The sequence below is a fragment of the Salvelinus fontinalis genome, chromosome 12 (genome assembly GCF_029448725.1).
Source record: "Salvelinus fontinalis isolate EN_2023a chromosome 12, ASM2944872v1, whole genome shotgun sequence".
NCBI classification, from domain to species: domain Eukaryota; kingdom Metazoa; phylum Chordata; class Actinopteri; order Salmoniformes; family Salmonidae; genus Salvelinus; species Salvelinus fontinalis.
In genome coordinates, this window is record NC_074676.1 from 21,227,248 (window position 1) to 21,237,066 (window position 9,819).

Below are 9,819 nucleotides of genomic sequence, written 5' to 3' on the forward strand. Positions count from 1 at the left end.
TGGATAGTCACCTGCAGACACAGCTGTTTCCATTTGAAGATATTTATATGATTTTGGTAATCTGAAGGACTTGGAATCTTATTATTGTAGTTATTTTGATGCACGCACAACATTCAGACATTCGTCTTACTGTCGACAATAAAAGTCCTCAGAAATATCAGTCTTCTCCCTTCGGACAAAGATTACACTTTGACCTGAATCCTGAATGGGTGGGTGCAGTGTCCAGATGCAGTGTCCAAGCGCTCTGATTGGTTGGGAATGGCAGGGCTATGATAGGTGAGGAATTACTAAGGTAGACTGAGCAGCATGGCAAATCCTACCCAGCAGGACAGGCCGGGCTTAGCGGCCGCCCCGCTAAGAAGGTATCAGAGACGCAGAGACAGCCCTGGGCCGCCCCATGGAACGGCACACAGGTGGCAAAGTGCCCTCTAACTCAGCTGGTGCAGGGCAGCTGGGCCCCATCCTTGGATGCTGAGTACAATGCTGGAGGCTGGCCATGGCTGAAGCAGGTGGCTCACCTACTGCGACGGAGGAATGTGGCATGCCGGCAACAACTGTTGTTGGCAGCTCATTGGCTGCGGCTGAGGCTGGTGACTCTTTCACCACTGCTGAGTGCGATGGCTCCCATGGTGGAGCATGTGAGGACCCCTGGGCAGGATCATCAGGTGTCTGGAGGCAGGGGCCGGCTGGGCCCCAGAGACGAGGTCAGGTGGTCTCCCACGTGGAGAGGGCTGAGGGTCATCCAAGGCAGCAGGCCCCCCGGGACAGGGAGCTGAGCGCCTAGAAGGGTAGGGGACTTGGAACCCCCTACTAAATCAGCAGGCCAGGTATGGTGGGAGGCTGCAAACGGAACATATAGTCTTGCGCTAGTATAGGCAACTGGGTGCAGGCTGAGGACTGCCTAACTGCACACCTAGAGCAAATAACTCAGAGTCTAGCGGGACCGGAGACCCAGTACATAGAACTGGGGCAGGTGGAACTGAGGGAGCTGACTGCTTGCCAACTGAGACTGGGGGCTGACAAACAATTGAGGGCAGATGCTGCAGACCTAGTGGGGCTGACTAAAGCTGGAGACAGTGAAACTAGAACGGCTGACGGCTGGGAGCCTAGTGCTGATAATTTTAGGCTTGACAGGGAGAACATCTCTGGACCTGACAGGGAAACTGTCTCTGAACCTGACAGGGAAACTGTCTCTGAACCTGACAGGGAAACTGTCTCTGAACCTGACAGGGAAACTGTCTCTGAACCTGACAGGGAAACTGTCTCTGAACCTGACAGGGAAACTGTCTCTGAACCTGACAGGGAAACTGTCTCTGACCCTGACAGGGAAACTGTCTCTGACCCTGACAGGGAAACTGTCTCTGAACCTGACAGGGAGAACAAATCTGAACCTGACACTGAACCTGACAAGGAAAATGACTCTGAACTTGTCAGGGAAACTGATGATTGACTTGGAGAATCGTAGAGCTCTGGACCTACTAGAGAAAGTGGTACCTTTGAGCCCAGCAGGGCAGGAGCCTGATGAACCACCTGGGCTAGGGACTGAGGGCCGACAAATGCTGGTGACAACAGAACTATTGCAGCTTGAGACCAATGACCTAGTGCTAGGGACTGAGGGCAGACTAGGGCTGAGGACTGAGAACCTAGCACAGGTAACTTGTAGCATTACAGGGTAGGAGGCTCTAAGCCTGGTGGGCTAAGGACCTGTGGGCTGGCTATGTCTGGAGACTGCGAGCTTAGTACAGCGAACTTGGGGCCTAGTAAGGCAGGAGGCTCTAAACCTGGTGGGATAGGCAACTGCCTAACAAATAAGGCAGGGGGCTGCTATCTGAGCAGGGCAGGAGACTGCAGACCTGCAGACAGGGCAGTCTACATATGGCTTAGCTTGACAGGGGGCTCTAAGCCTGGCGGGCTAGGACATTGCATACCCAATAAGGAGGGGGTCTGCGGTCCATGAAGAGCAGGATGTACTAAACATACTTAAAGGTCAGGACATACTTGGCCTACTGGGAAGGAAGGGAACTCTAAACCTGACCCTACTGGGAAGGAAGGGAACTCTAAACCTGACCCTACCGGGAAGGAAGGGAACTGACCTTACAGCTTTACTGGGAAGAAGGGGAACTCTGACTGTACCAGGAAAGAAGGAAACTGTAACCCTACCAGGAAGGAAGGGAATTCTAAACCTACCATGGAGGCAGGATACACTATACTTACTTGAGGGCCAGGACTCAAATCCTGGACACGTTGCACCTGCCAGGTAGGCCAGAAACTGTAACACTGACCCTACCGGAAATGAAGGGAACTCTGACCCTACCAGGAAGGAAGGGAACTGGACAACTAAGTCAGGGGAGACATCAGGGGTGACTTCTGGTGTGTCACCCGAGGTGATATCTGGCAGGTAGCCTGAGGACCTTCGGGGCCGGAACTATCATGGTGCTAGCAGGGACTCAGGGACTCCAGGCTGTGACTAGAGAAACCCCAACGGGGTTGTACTTGACGTCTGCAGTAGCTGTAGGCTGTGGCTCCATCTGGCCTTGAGCATGGCTGGTAGTCTCTTAGATGAGAGAGGTGTGTAGGGCCTCTACTCATCTTCCTCAGGTACATGAGAGCTTTGTGTGGCGGTGTGGGCTGAGGTGGGTGGTGACAGGCGTCTCAAACCTCTTACGGATGCAGGATAACTAGTCTGCATCCTGGGGTGTGGAAACTCATTTTCTAGGTACTTCAACATCTCAACTATAGCAGATCAGAATCCGGCTAGAAGGACCATGTAAAAACTATTGGTCTGTAAATCCGGGGAAATTATGGATCATGTAAAAAAAACTTTTGGTCACTAAATCCGGCTAGAAGGTCCATGTAAAAACAGTTGGCTAGTATGCCCTCACCCGTCTGAGTGGTCGTTTGTGAATGCCCTCACTATATACTTATAACTGATTGGTTTGGTTCCACCAACTATAGTGCTGTCTGGTTAGAACATGTTGTTCAGGCCAATCACACACACACACACACACACACACACACACACACACACACACACACACACACACACACACACACACACACACACACACACACACACACACACACACACACACACACACACACACACACACACACACACACACACACACACACAGAAGCAGCGTTTTAAATTTGAAGATGTTTATGTGATTTTGGTAATCTGAATGACTTGGAATCTTATTGTTGTGGTCACCTCATACACATGCGTCTTCTCCCTTCGGACAAAGATTACACTCTGACCTGAATGGGCGGATGCAGTGTCCAGATAGACATTTCCAAGCACTCTGATTTGTTAGGAATGGCAGGGCTATGATGGGTGAGGGGTAATTTAGGTAGGCTGAGCAGCTAAACTAACGGGACTTAAGGGAAACTAAAGGGACTGTGAGGGGAAGTTAGGTACAAAGAGAGAGAGAGAGAGAGAGAGAGAGATGGGAGAAAGATAGAGTATTAACGATAGAGTATTACATTAAAATTATTGGATTCAAATATAGGACAGTGAGGGTAAAGTTATACCTATATCCCTGTTCCTTCAATACCTTCTAGGTAAGGTGGATACTACCATAAAATAAGAGTAAATAAAGTAGGGTTATTCCTAGGGCCGGGACGATACCAGTAATGTGATACTTCTTAGTATCGTAGAAAGGAAACAAAACACGAAGCAGAATTAACTTCTTTATGAAGCAGCCCTAATGTTGGAAACAAACATCATTATGCTGTCATCCAGTCACATTTATTTACAGTAATGTCCATGCTATAGCACACAATATTTTACACACAGCAGGTTTTTAAAGGTCCAAAGAGTTTGGTCTGCTCCATGTTTAAATAACTGCCATGGAAAAAAATATTACGATACTTTGTATCATCACAGCCCTAGTTATTCTGCAAGGCAGAGGAATAGTACTGAAAGAACAGATGGTGCTGAAGATCATGTATGTGGATATCACACTATCCCCTTGACCCGGAGTGGATTACAGACAGATAGAAATCCTATAAAATGCACGCACATACACACACACACATATCACATATTCTGGGTCTTGTAGAGCATGGTTAGCCTGTGGAGGGGACCCTTGTCTGATGTTAAGACCAGCCAATTGACTAAACAATCTCTATCTAAACAGTGTCAATGGTGAAAGCTAAGCAAACTCGTACACACACATTCAGACCCCTTTGCTTTTTCCACATTTTGTTACGTTACAGCCTTATTCTAAATGGATTAGAGTTTATTTTCTTAAGCAATCTACACACAATACCACATAAAGAAACTGAAAATAGGTTTGTAGAAATTTTTGCAAATGTATGAGAAAAAAAAACTCACAGAAGTATCTCATTTACATAACTATTCAGAACCTTTGCTATGAGAATCAAAATAGAGCTCAGGTGCATCCTGTTTCCATTGATCATCCTTGAGATGTTTCTACAACTTGATTGGAGTCCAACTGTGGCAAATTAAATTGATTGGACATGATTTAGAAAGGCACACACCTGTCTACATAAGGTCCCACAGTTGACAGTGCATGTCAGAGCAAAAACCAAACCATAACATCGAAGGAATTGTCCGTAGAGATCCGAGACAGGATTGTGTCGCGGTACAAAAGTTTGTAACCACCAAGACTCTTCCTAGAGCTGGCCGCCCTCCCAAACTGAGCAATTTGGGGAGAAGGGCCTTGGTCACGGAGGTGACCAAGTGCCCGATGGTCACTCTGACAGAGCTCTAGAGTTCCTCTGTGGAGATGGGAGAACATTCCAGAATGACAACCATCTCTGAAGCACTCCACCAATCAGGCTTTTATGGTAGAGTGGCCAGACGGAAGCCACTCCTCAGCAAAAGGCACTTGACAGCCCGCTTGGAGTTTTCCAAAAGGCACCTTGTAACGATTGTCCTCCTCCTCTTCTTCGTCCGAAGAGTATGGATTGGACCAAAGCGCAGCGTTGTTATACGACATGATGAATTTATTAAATTAAAGACGAAACACGAATAACTTACAAAATAATAAACGAAGTCAACAGACCTGAAACAAACGAACTTACATATAAACGAAGAACGCATGAACAGGTACAGACGGCACAAACGAACGAACAAACAAACAAACCGAAACAGTCCCGTGTGGTACACATACACAGAAACGGAAGACAACCACCCACAAACAAACAGTGTGAACAGCCTACCTATATATGGTTCTCAATCAGAGGAAACGTCAAACACCTGTCCCTGATTGAGAACCATATAAGGCTAATTACACCTGACCTAAACATAGAAACACAAAACATAGAATGCCCACCCCAACTCACGCCCTGACCAACTAAACACATACAAAAATAAAAGAAAACAGGTCAGGAACGTGACACACCTAAAGACTATCAGACCATGAGAACCTAGATTCTCTTTTCTGATGAAACTAAGATTTAAATATTTGTCCGGAATGCCAAGCGTCACGTCTGGAGTAAACCTGGCACCGTCCCTAAGGTGAAGCATTGTCGTGGCAGGATTATGCTGTGGTGATGTTTTTCAGCGGCAGGGACTGGGAGATCGAGGCAAAGATGAGTGCAGAAAAGTAGAGAGAACCTTGATGAAAACCTCCTCCAGAGCTTTCATGACCTCAAACTGGGGTGAAGGTTCACCTTCCAACAGGACAATGACCCTAAGCACACAGCCAAGACAACACAGAAGTGGCTTTGAGACAAGTCTCTGAATGTCCTTCAGTAGCCCAGCCAGAGCCCAGACTTGAACTCGATCAAACATCTCTGGAGAGACCTGAAAATAGCTGTGCAGCAACGCGCCCCATCCAACCTGATAGAGCTCGAGAGGATCTGCAGAAAAGAATGGGAGAAACTATCCAAATACATGCGTGACAAGCTTGTAGCATCTTACCAAAGAAGACTCAATGCTGTAATCACTGCCAAAGGTGCTTCAACAAAGTACTGAGTAAAGGGTCTGAATACTTATGTAAATGTGATATTTACATTTTCACTTTTTTATAAATTAGCAAACATTTCTAAAAACCTGTTTTTGCTTTGTCATTATGTGGTATTGTGTGAAGATTGATGAGGGGAAAAGAAAAGAAGAAGAAAGAATTTTACTGCAAGTCTGAAACGTAAAAAAATGTGGGAAAAGTCAAGGGGTCTGAATACTCTCCGAAAGGCACTGTACACACACCTGCACACTCTTAGCTGGCTCACCAGGATTAACCTCTCAGTGTAAACAAAGCACTGCTAGCCCATCCAGGATTTGGAGCTGTACACTGATGCACACTGATGCCCCGTATGGAAAATGTGTAATGCTCTAAAATACTAAGCAATAAATACACTACTGCAGCTGCACTGCAAACCAATGTTTCAGACCAACCCTAGTGGTAACTACAGTAGCAGGCTAGCATACACACACAAAGATAGTTACACACAGGATTGGGTAGGCTACTTTCTAAATGTAATCTGTAACAGTTACTACCCACTGGACACACACTTGTTTAATCAACATTGTTTCCACATATGAACCAATGTGGAATAGACGTTGAATTGACGTCTGTGCCCAGTGGGTAGTTACCTGTCCAAAATTGTAATCAGTAAAATAACTTTTGGATTACCCAAATTTAGTAACGTAATCTGATTACATTCAGTTACTTTTGAATTACTTTCCCCTTAAGAGACAAAAAGGGTCCATCAAACCCATTTGGTGTGTCACCATAGTGGTCTCTGACTTGCGTTAAGACTCGCTCAGGTGGAACAAACTTAAACTTGCACCTTTTTTCAATTCTGAATTGAATGTCATTGAGAAAACAGAAAGGTGCAGAGCTGGCACCACAGGTTCAATAGTGGTATCAAATCAAATCAAATTGTATTTGCGCGAATACAACAGGTGCAGACCGCACATTGAAATTAAATAAAAAATACGAAAAATTAAAAAATAACAAATAATTAAGGAGCAACAATAAAATGAGACTAGCGATGCTATATAAATGGGGTACCGGTGTGGGGGCACCGGATAGTCGAGGTAACTGAGGTAATATGTACATGTAGGTAGATGTAAAGTGACTTTGCATGGATAATAAACAGAGAGTAGCAGAAGCGTAAAAATACGGGGGTGGGATGGGGACAATGCAGCCTGTATCACAACCGGCTATGATTGGGAGTCCCACAATTGTCCCAGCGTCGTCTGGGTTTGGCCGGTGTAGGCCGTCATTGTAAATAATAATTTGTTCTTAATTGACTTGCCTAGTTAAATAACAGTTAAATAAAAATAAATTAAAAAAAAACGCTAATAGTCCGGGTAGCCATTTGATTAGCTGTTCAGGAGTCTCATGGTTTGGCGGTAGAAGCTGTTAAGAAGCCTTTTGGACCTAGACTTGGTGCTCCGGTACCGCTTGCTGTGCAGTAGCAGTGCGGATGTTGCCTGTAATCCCTGGCTTCTGGTTGGGGTGCGTACGTACAGTCACTGTGAGGACGACGTCATTGATTCACTTATTGATGAAGTCAGTGACTGATGTGGGGTATTCCTCAATGCCATCGGAAGAATCCCAGAACATATTCCAGTCTGCGCTAGCAAAACAGTCCTATAGCTTAGCATCTGCGTTATCTGACCACTAATAATAATTGAGTCAGTGGTAAATGGAGGGTGAGGGAGAGCTTTGCACGCCTCTCTGTTTGTGGAGTAAAGGTGGTCTAGAGTTTTTTCCCCTCTGGTTGCACATGGGACATGCTGGTAGAAATTAGATCAAATGGATTTAAGTTTCCCTGCATTAAAGTCCCCTGCCGCTAGGAGCTCTGTCTCTGGATAAGCATTTCTTTTGTTTGCGTATGGCCTTATACAGCTCGTTGAGTGCCGTCTTAGTGCCAGAATCAGTTTGTGGTGGTAAATAGACAGCTAAAATATAGATGGCAACTCTGTTGGTAAATAGTGTGGTCTACAGCTTATCATGAGATACTCTACCTCAGGCGAGCAAAACCTTGAGACTTCGTTAATATTAGATTTCATGCACCAGCTGTTATTTGCAAATAGACAGCTGTTCTATCTTGCAGATGGACCAAAAACCCCGCCAGCTGTATATGATCCATGTCTTTGTTAAGACACGACTCGGTGAAACATAACATTTTTAATGTCCCGTGGGTAGGATAGTCTTGATCGGGGCTCATCCATTTTTTTATCCAATGATTGCACTTTGGCTAATAGGACTGATGGTAGAGAGGGATTATTCACTCGCCGTCGGATCCTTACAAGGCACCCTGACCTATATCTCTGTCTCTTCTTCATGTGAATGACACGGATTTGGGCCTTGTCGGGTGTCTGAAGTAAATCCTTCACTTCAGACTCATTAAAGAAAAAATCTTCGTCCAGTACGAGGTGAGTAATTGCTGTCCTGATATCCATAAGCTCTTTTTGGTCATTGGTCATAAGAGACGGTGGCAGAAACATTATGTACAAAATAAGATACAAATAACGTGAAAAAACACACAATAGCACAATTGGTTAGGAGTCTGTAAAACGGCAGCCATCTCCTCCGGCGCCATGTCACTGAATGGCTAAATTCGTACGTATCTTTTATGGGGCCTGGAGTTTTTCCTGATCGTGACATGATCAAGTAAAACTCTGGGTCCTGTTCGTAGGCTAGTTCAAAATGGTATTATTATAGATAAGCTTCCATTTTCATTTGTGCCATTTTTCTTGTTGGGTCATGCAAATTGTAAACATTTTTTGCCTGAGGTGGATCAAACCATTTCAAACTAACACAAACCTTGTTGCTATTAATTCTGAATCTGATATCAAAAGAGCCAGAGAGAATAACTTCAATGGACAACATAGTCTATAGTTTAGTGAACTACTATAGCAGGGCTGAGCACTATGCAAAGAATGGTTACAATGTCTTTAAATATTAATTTCACTCTATACATACACAATGTTAACGCTATCAGTCCCAAGATCCCAGCAAAAATCGTCTTTTAATTTATCTGACTTGAATTTATCTGCAGTTCCAGCTATATTGAAGCCTCACAATTAAGTGTTTTCACTTAATTTTAACTTTTCAGGACAACCAGGGCTACAAGGAGAACACAAAACAATTTGACCTGATAAAAAGAAACGTTTCGGTTAGCCTTCCACAAGCTTCCCACAATAAGTTGGGTGAATTTGGCCCATTCCTACTGACAGAGCTTGTGTAACTGGGTCAGGTATCTAGGCCTCCTTGCTCGCCTAAGCTTTTTCAGTTCTGCCCACAACATTTCTATGGGATTGAGGTCAGAGCATTGTTTTGGCCACTCCAATACCTTGACTTTGTTGTCCTTAAGCCATTTTGCCACAACTTTGGAAGTATGCTTGGGGTCATTGTCCATTTGCGACCAAGCTTTAACTTCCTGACTGATGTCTTGAGATGAAGCTTCAATATATCCACATAATTTTCCTCCTCGTGATGACATCTATTTTGTGAAGCGCACCAGTCCCTCCTGCAGCAAAGCACCCCCACAACATGATGCTGCCACCCCTGTGCTTCACAGTTGGGATGGTGTTCTTCAGCTTGCAAGACTCCCCCTTTTTCCTCCAAACATAATGATGGTCATTATGGCCAAACAGTTCTATCGTTGTTTCATCAGACCAGAGGACATTTCTCCAAAAAGTACGATCTTTGTCCCCATGTGCAGTTGCAAACCGTAGTCTGTCTTTTTTATGGCGGTTTTGGAGCAGTGACTTCTTCCTTGCTGCAGACCTAACCTTGACGCTTGCCTTCCCACCTTTGGACAACGGCTCCCATTGTTATGGCGGAGACATGAGCATCTCATTATTATATACAGGTCTCTCGTATCAGCCACTTA